Consider the following 8,366-nt stretch of genomic DNA (forward strand, 5'->3'; position numbering starts at 1 on the left):
ATAATAAAAAATGAATACAAAGTTTATGGCAGTAGGCAACACAGTCGCTAAATGACTTTTTGAAAGCATGAATTTTTAATATCAAATCAGTAAACAGGTATCTAAATTGTAATGACAGAAAAGTATGTCAAATAACAAAACATAAGAAAAATTACTATCACTATCAATTACGTTTAAGCAACTTTAACATGAACGTGGCCTATGTAACAAAATATCTCGGAAGAAAATATTTTTGAGTCTCAAATGCAATTCTAAACTTTGTAAACGTAGACCTAAGCAAAACCAAAAATGTATTATCGACCGACCTCACCCTCCAAACTGATGTATGACAAATATTTGACTTAAAGGTCCATTACTCCATTATGTAGAGTGATTACCAGATTGGACACTGCATTAATGATGTGATTGAACATCAACATATGGGCCGATCATTTAACAGCAGAAAAAAAGAGATTTTGGCATGGTGTGACAACCCACTCACTGTATGAGACGATTGCTACTCCCGTGGTTGCTTATATTTATATATTAAGTTTGAATTAATTGTCGGCAAAAACTAATTATAGTCTGTTTGAAAACTATTTGACCCAAAATTTAGAACCGGATTCAATCAATTAGAGTTAAATAAAGTAGAGTTAATCTTAGCTAATATTAATATTTAGAAGATAAGATAATTGATTTTGTAATAATACACTACGTGTATGTTTGGTCAAATGGCAATAAATGTGGACAACACTACCAATATTTAATGACTCAAAAGGAGGGAGATAACATTACTAAAAATAAATAGCAATTGATGGTATTTAAGTAAATAAGAATATATGAGTCACCCGAAAAGGGATGAGATTTGTGGATATTTCTTCAGACAATGATGAATGATTGATGAGCCTTCGAACACTCAGGTTGTTCTTGGATCAAGTGAAAAAGTTGGACAAGAATCTTAGTAAAAAGATATTTTTCGTATGTTTGCGATAATACCAGATTCTCTCTCTAAAATCAATGTGTTTTCTTACAAGCGAATATCTACCCCCTATCATTGTATCTCTTTCTATTTATAGGGAACATATACCTAAAAATCCTAACAGTACATGTACAGAGAATATCCACTAGAATATTCTCTTTTGTGTCTTATCCTAAAGCTAACCATTATCACTTTGTCTAAGATGCTCGACCACGACCTTGGTCTTTGCTGACTCTTCGATCGCACCCTTCATCTCTTAAGGGACCACTTCAATCTTGGGCAAGTCTTTGTTGAAGTCGTACTGATAATACGTGGCAGTCGATGAAGGCTATCTTGATGTTGACGTGGCTTGCTTATATCAAAGATGTTTTTTTGGCCCACACAATTAGTCCCTCCGCTTGTTGAGGTTGTCCTCGCGGGCGAGTTCGACGAGCAGATAATGTCGTTTATGGACGAGCTTATCGAGCAGACTATACGGGTCGTGATCATTGTAGCAATCAAGCAACGTGACTCTCTGTGGATTGCGTATTTCAAATTCCTTGAATTTTCCCGGGTAGTTTATTGAATCCATCTGGTCCAAGATAAAGAGTGATGTCATGACGTCATGCGTCATGATAACGTTATTTTTCGACGCGTTACGTGGATTCTCGTATGGCCCTTGATTGGTTCTCCCGTTTCGATCTTTGTGCTATTCATGACTAGCCGTTTCGATTCTGGTGCCCCCAAACCTTATAAATATCGGGGTTCGTTGATGTTGAAATTTTTTCACACTCCTTCTATTTCCTAAGCAGAACTCCACCTTCTCCTTCGTAGAACTTTATCACTTCTCTATTGCTTTTTGTGCTTCTTTATCTCCCTCTACAATAATGTCGAACCTCCCATCAAATATCCACATGGAATATCATTTTATCCCTTTAGATGTCATTTTTCCTGATCAGGGGGAAGACGACGGAGTTGCTGTTGAGGAGGAAACTCTCCTTACTGTATAAGAGATTATATGTTGGTTCCCTGATGCTAAACCCGATTTCCACAAGGCGCCGGAAGTGGTGACTAAGAGGTTTTGATCTACAATGACGGTTGAGCGTTTTGCCAAATTTAAGGCTAGAGTCGGCCTCCCTGGTCAAGTGGAGTTGGTCCCCACGGGTGACGATGAAGTGCAGGTTCATTGTCCTGGATTCTGCTCCCTTTACACATATTCGTTCATAATCAGCTATTCGTTCCCTTTGTCGCCGCCAATAAAAAAGTTGTGCCGCTAGTACAATGTATGCCCCGCGCAGCTCGCCCCTTACATCTTCAAGGTGGTCAAAATATTGGCAAAGTTCACTGAATTGGCCGACGTCTAGATTACGGTATGCCACCTGATTCACCTCTTCGCCCCCCATTTTTATCGAGGGACGTTACTGAATCTTCACCACCGTGGGGAAAATGTTTGGTGGTGAGGATGGATGACAAGGCTAGTCAACACTTTTGGCTTGACTATTTCTTTGTTAGGAAAAAAATTGTAATATCCGCCGTCGCCGGCTTCCCTGAGGCCTGGAACCCCACTCGTAAGTGCTAGTGTTTGTTTACGTTTTCTGTTTAACATTTTTCTCCTTGTGGGTTGGTTAATTAGCTCTTCCTTTTCTGCATCTACTAGTCGACCTCTCCAAATGGTGACCCGTATTTCTAATTAGGCCAGACAAATCTTTCCTCATGCGGCAGGGATACGTGACTTGTCGAGTTTCTCTCAGAAATTCAAGTCGTCACTTTCTTCGGCATGTAGTCTCTTCCCTATCGTCGACGATGTTGTTCTTCCGTCTATGTCTGTCCCTTATGCTGATTCCTTTATTTTCAATTTTTCTCTAAGTTCGGTCAAAGGGGGTGCGAGGAGGTTGAGTTCCCCCATACCCTCATTCCGGAGGAGTAGGGCCACTACGCCTTCGGTCTCTGCCCATGTCTCAGCCATTGCCGCTCCTGCCTTCATCCCAATTCTAGTCGTTGCTGCTTCTGTCCCCATCCATGTTCTGGTGATTATGACTTCCACTCATCCCCTATTTTCACTTATTGATGAGGACGATGAACACTCGCCCAACGACATGGATCTTTAACCTCAAAAAAGGAGGTTCGTGGACGTATGTGACAGAGTCCCCTTAGCCGTTGATGTTGCGGAAGAGGTTTCACGTTACACGAGACATCGACAACGCGAGACAACGACAATATTTGTAAATGATGATGTTGAACTAGGTCTTGACGCCCCAAGGCCAATAGAAGTTTATGTAGGCTTGTCCCTACATTCCGAAGGGATATAGACCGAGAAGGTGGCTGCTGGTGGTGGCCATGCACTTTTGCGACAAGAGGAGGCTTCAACCTCCCGAACAGCCGTGGACGCTTCGTCGCCTACTGATGATAGAGGGAAGAATATTGTTGAAGATAGCGATGAGTCAGGTTCTAATAGAGACTTGGACGACCTGAGAATGAGCGACAAGGAACTCACCCAGCTCGAGGTGAGGTCGGGGGGGGGGTGGAAGGACTATTACGATCCCGATGGATCGTGACTTGTTGGTGAACACCGAGGAAGTAGTCCCTGCCCTCAGCCCTCTTTGTTCCGATATCGAGGGTAAGACCCTTAAGGCGATAGATGACACTGCCATGTCGAAGAGTATTGTCGGTCTCGCTCTCAGGGTAATTACTGTTGTACGACCCTTTTCTAACTCTTTAAAACATTCTAAGTTCTAACTTTTTTCCTTTGATGTGCAGACGGTGATTCTGAAAATTCAGAGCGCCCAGAGGGAGAAAAGGCACAAAGAGATCTTTGTGAAGCTGAAAGGGAAATACACTAAGTATCGCGGTAAGTATCAGGATCTCCGAAGTTGACTTTGCGAGGGCGGTGATTTGTGGGCCCTAAGAGAAGACTTGAAGAAGAGGGATGAGGACCTGGTGCAGGCCATAGAGAAGTGCAACGTCCTCTAAGGGACGTTGAGAAGTAAATATGAGGAGCTTGAGGTTAGCATAGGCGTAGAGGCCCAATGCAATGATCTGCATGCCCAAGTGGTCGAGTTGCGAGGACAACTTGAAGAGTGCTGGTTCCAGGCAGAGGCCCTCAGCGGCGAGATTGTCGAAAAATAGGAAGAACTTGAGAAGACGGAGTTCTCCCAGTTGGACGCTCGGAGGAAGGCAGAAATCCTCGAGTTGGCGAATAAGACTCTTCGGGCCGAGCGGGAAAATGATCAATCAACAGCGAGAGCTAAGGAAGACCGACTCAAGGACAGGAGCAGGGAGCTGGAAAAGGAGAGCTCTGACCTTCATTACCGAGTGACCGCCCTGGAGGCTGAGAGGGCTAAACTACTTGTCCGGAACTTGCACGCAACGTGCTCTGTTTCTGAGGTTGCCTTTGAGGATGCCCGAGTTAAGGCTCGCGAAGCTCGGGTCACTTATAGGTATGATCCTACCATGCCTTGACCTGACGAGGAGGATGGGGAAGAGGGCATGGATGATGAGCGCAAAACACACACTTAAGTATGCTCGCTAGTCGAATATAGTATAATATAATATTGTATCCACAAGGATTGGAGTTAAATAGTATTATCGTAGAATGTAGCTAGATTTCTATCCAAGATGATCAACAATTTAGATTTATGTGGTTGATACTAAAATTAGTTAAGAATCTAGAGCTAATTGGCTAAATGACAATCGAAGCAAGGACTAAGCAAAGGAAGATTTCAATGGGAGAAAATGGGGGTTTGATAGGATATGTGCAAGATAATTGTCTGTGATTTAACTCTAGATAATTAACTTCTAATGTTCAAATGAATCTCTCAAATTCACTTAATTATCAGTACAATTGTTTAGTAGAAACTACTCTCTCGATTAAGTCTCAACCTCTCAATTTGAACCAATTTAAGCTCTGTGAATATATGCAAGAATGCGTAATGGATTGGTCTTTAGGAGAACCTCTCCCGATTATCCTCTTAACTAGGTTTAATCAATGATTCAACTAGCCTCTTTCGATTACTTAGAAGAATCTATGAACTCAACCAACAATATAATGCAAAGATATCACAAGTTATGCCTCTTTCGATTACAAGAACAAATGAATATAGATGCAACAATTAAATCTTCCAAAAACGATTCAAATACATAAAAACAGAGTTATAATCCACAAACAATCATCAATACACCAAATCCATCAAATCCCAAAAAGATCTACTCCATAGTCATGGAGAAGTTCTTCACAAATATAACTAAAGTATAGGAAAACATAAATTCAATCCAAACCCGGATCTTGAGTGAGGAAGGAATGATGAAATCCTTGTGCTTGTTTTCCTCCAACTCCTCCTTAGCCTCCTTGACCTCCTTAGATCGAAATTGTATAGAAAGTGCTGAAACTGGTGTTTTCCAGTGTATTTAAACCATCCCCCAATAAACCCCGGACGAAAATACCCTTTTTAGCGGAAATGGAACGATACTCTAACATTTTTGCACTACCGCGCCGTGATATGCGACGCACTTGTGGATATTTCCAGTACGATCTGCAAATCACTTTCTGGGCATAATTTACACAGTCGCCCGCCTTATCTGGCACGACAGTGTAGTTTTCTTAGAGTAATTCATTTTTCCAAATTTTGACATCCGGACGTGGTCCTTGACCCCCGAACGCGATCCTAGTTTAATCCCTTGGGCATCTACTCAGACTTCAAAGCTCCAATTAGCTCGAATTTTCTCCGCAATATCTAAATAACTCGGAATCACTCATACACGGCATAAAACACACAATAAGTGTAAAACACTACTAATTAAAACTCAACATAAGTAAAGTGCAGCGAATTAGAGTGCGATAAGTGACTAAAACACGAGATTATAGTCTAGCATCAATACCCCACACTTAAAGCATTGCTCGCCCTCGAGCAATCAAACTACACTTCACATAGACACGACCTCTTTAAACAACTTTCCTAACTCATCACACCAAGAATAATCGAAACAGATTAAGCACAATACTGTAACATCCTCGCCTCAAGATTTGACTCAAAAGCACCACATATTTTTCACAACCTGCTCACTTACTCAAACACAGAGGTCAATGACATTACCTTCCCTTCATGAATCAAGTGCCCTCACACAACTATAGAGAGTAGTTCCACACACAATAAAATTCAAGAACACATAGGAACTCAGGATATAAAGAATTAACTCTCTCAGAAATAAAATTCATGCGCCACAAAGAATGTACCATAAGCTTGCCCGTAGTGTAATACTCTACTAATTGAGCAAATTCAGTCAAGGATCAAGTAGGACTCTATTTGGTTGTAATGTAAGCTGCGGGATAGGTAAGATATATTTAGATATAAGCATGACTACACCTCCTTACGCACTTTAATACATACAGTTTAACCATTTAAAACTCCATACTTATGTCAAACAATAATTCCACTTTCACATCAATATATGTCAACTCACAACTTCTTTAAGCACAAATACATCAAGAGTTACCACTATCAATGAATAATTGCATAAAAATGCAACTATAATTTTTTTTCAATTCAAGTGGATCTTATTTATTTATTTTAAAAATAATGCACCTTTCTCCTTATTTCATAGTTCCACTCAAAAGCCAAACCAACATCCCACACTTTAACTTTTACAAAGTTCATAACAATTTCAAGTGCTCATGAGAGGTAACATGGGTAAGGCTTGTAATGTGGTTGTCAAAGAAATAAGATTATAGGCTCAAAGGAGTTAACTAAGATACATAACAATTAGGTGGGTGCAACATATATAAATAGCTCAATAAAGAAATGCCTATATCACTTCCAGCACTGAATAAAACTACTATTTCGTTTTGCAAACACACGTGGCAAGTTCTAGGCATCAAATGCAATGCACAGAATACACGAAACCTTACACACACATGGCACATAACTCACTCAGGATCAGACTCATCGAGACACTCTAGTCAAAGCAGTAAAGCAAAGTTAAGATCATACAATTTAAGGTACTTATACAAGAGTCAAACATTGAGCATAAGCGTCACAACTAAAGCATTTACTATTATTCTCAAGGCATAATAAAGTCAAGAGATATTGCTTTCATTTAAAATCACAGCACAAGATCTCCTACTCCTAAAATAAAATAACTACACCCGATTCAAGCAAAACCCTTGGAAAAGAACCGTTGCACAAAGAAAAATCAAGGGGAAATTATTATACTACCTAAAGAATATAATTTTTTTTCTTTGACTTTAAAAATTTCAATCAAAAGAAACGAAAACACACAAAAGAAATGAAAACAAATAGTTATTTACATATTTACATCCCCACACCACACTTTAAATTGTGGCATGTCCCCATGACACACAAATAAAAAGCAAGAGGTAAAGAAAACTCCCCTGAACTTTTTCCGTTTCTGAGAACTTGTGAACTCCAACCCTAATTCTGAATGCATTTTTCGCTTTCGCTCCTCGGGATTCTTTATGGAGATCATCAGGCTAAAGTCCTTTAAGGGTATTTGCAATACCCGCTCTTTTCTTTCTTTCTTGGCCTCATTTTGAGTGATGGATTGTACTTGTAGGATTATCCTCAACTTGTTTCTGTATTCATTCACAAGATAAATCCCTGCATATTCCTGTAAATTCCCAAAAATAAAATTCACATGATCAAAGTTAGAATAATAAAATGAAGAAGAAAGGTGATGTGAATATTCCTGTGGTATGTCCAAGACCAATGCTTCTTCATTATCTTATACTAAAATTGTAAATGTGGATACGTGGATGAGGTTTTGAACTCTTCTTTTATTGCTTCGTAATCCTCCAAAGACTTATTTTCAATCATCTCAGTTGAAACAGAGTTCTCTTGTAGAGTGAAAAACTCTCTCTGTAGATGTTCATCATCTCGGGTAGACTCATTCTCACCATGTCACGACCCAATTTCACCTATAGGTCGTGATGGCGTCGGACACCGCTGTCAGACAAGCCAACAATAAATACTAAATAAATTCTTATTTTAATATTTTTGAAGTCATAGTTGTTTCCCCCAATTAAATAGCAAAAGATGTCATTTACCAAATACATACTAATATCTTTAAAAATTTTCAATACAGTGCAACCCATAATCATCCCAAAACCCGGTGTCACAAGTATATGAGCATTTACTAGGGAATTAAAATAAAATATAGCATCTGTCTAGAATACAAATTAGAAAGGAAAATATAATAACTCTGAAGGAGACTCTGTTAGCTGCGGATCGTAATATAGAATGCGGCTCACCTATGTCCCCACAATTATTAATCACACCTCTGCGCCCACAATGCCGCTATACATATATGTACCTGCACAATAAAATGTGCAGCAAGTGCAGTATGAGTACGAAAACAACGTGTACCCAGTAAGTATCAAGCCTAATCTCGAAGAGGTAGAGACGAGATGGCCGACTAT

Source organism: Nicotiana tomentosiformis, chromosome 2 (genome assembly GCF_000390325.3).
Source record: "Nicotiana tomentosiformis chromosome 2, ASM39032v3, whole genome shotgun sequence".
Taxonomy (NCBI): Eukaryota; Viridiplantae; Streptophyta; class Magnoliopsida; order Solanales; family Solanaceae; genus Nicotiana; species Nicotiana tomentosiformis.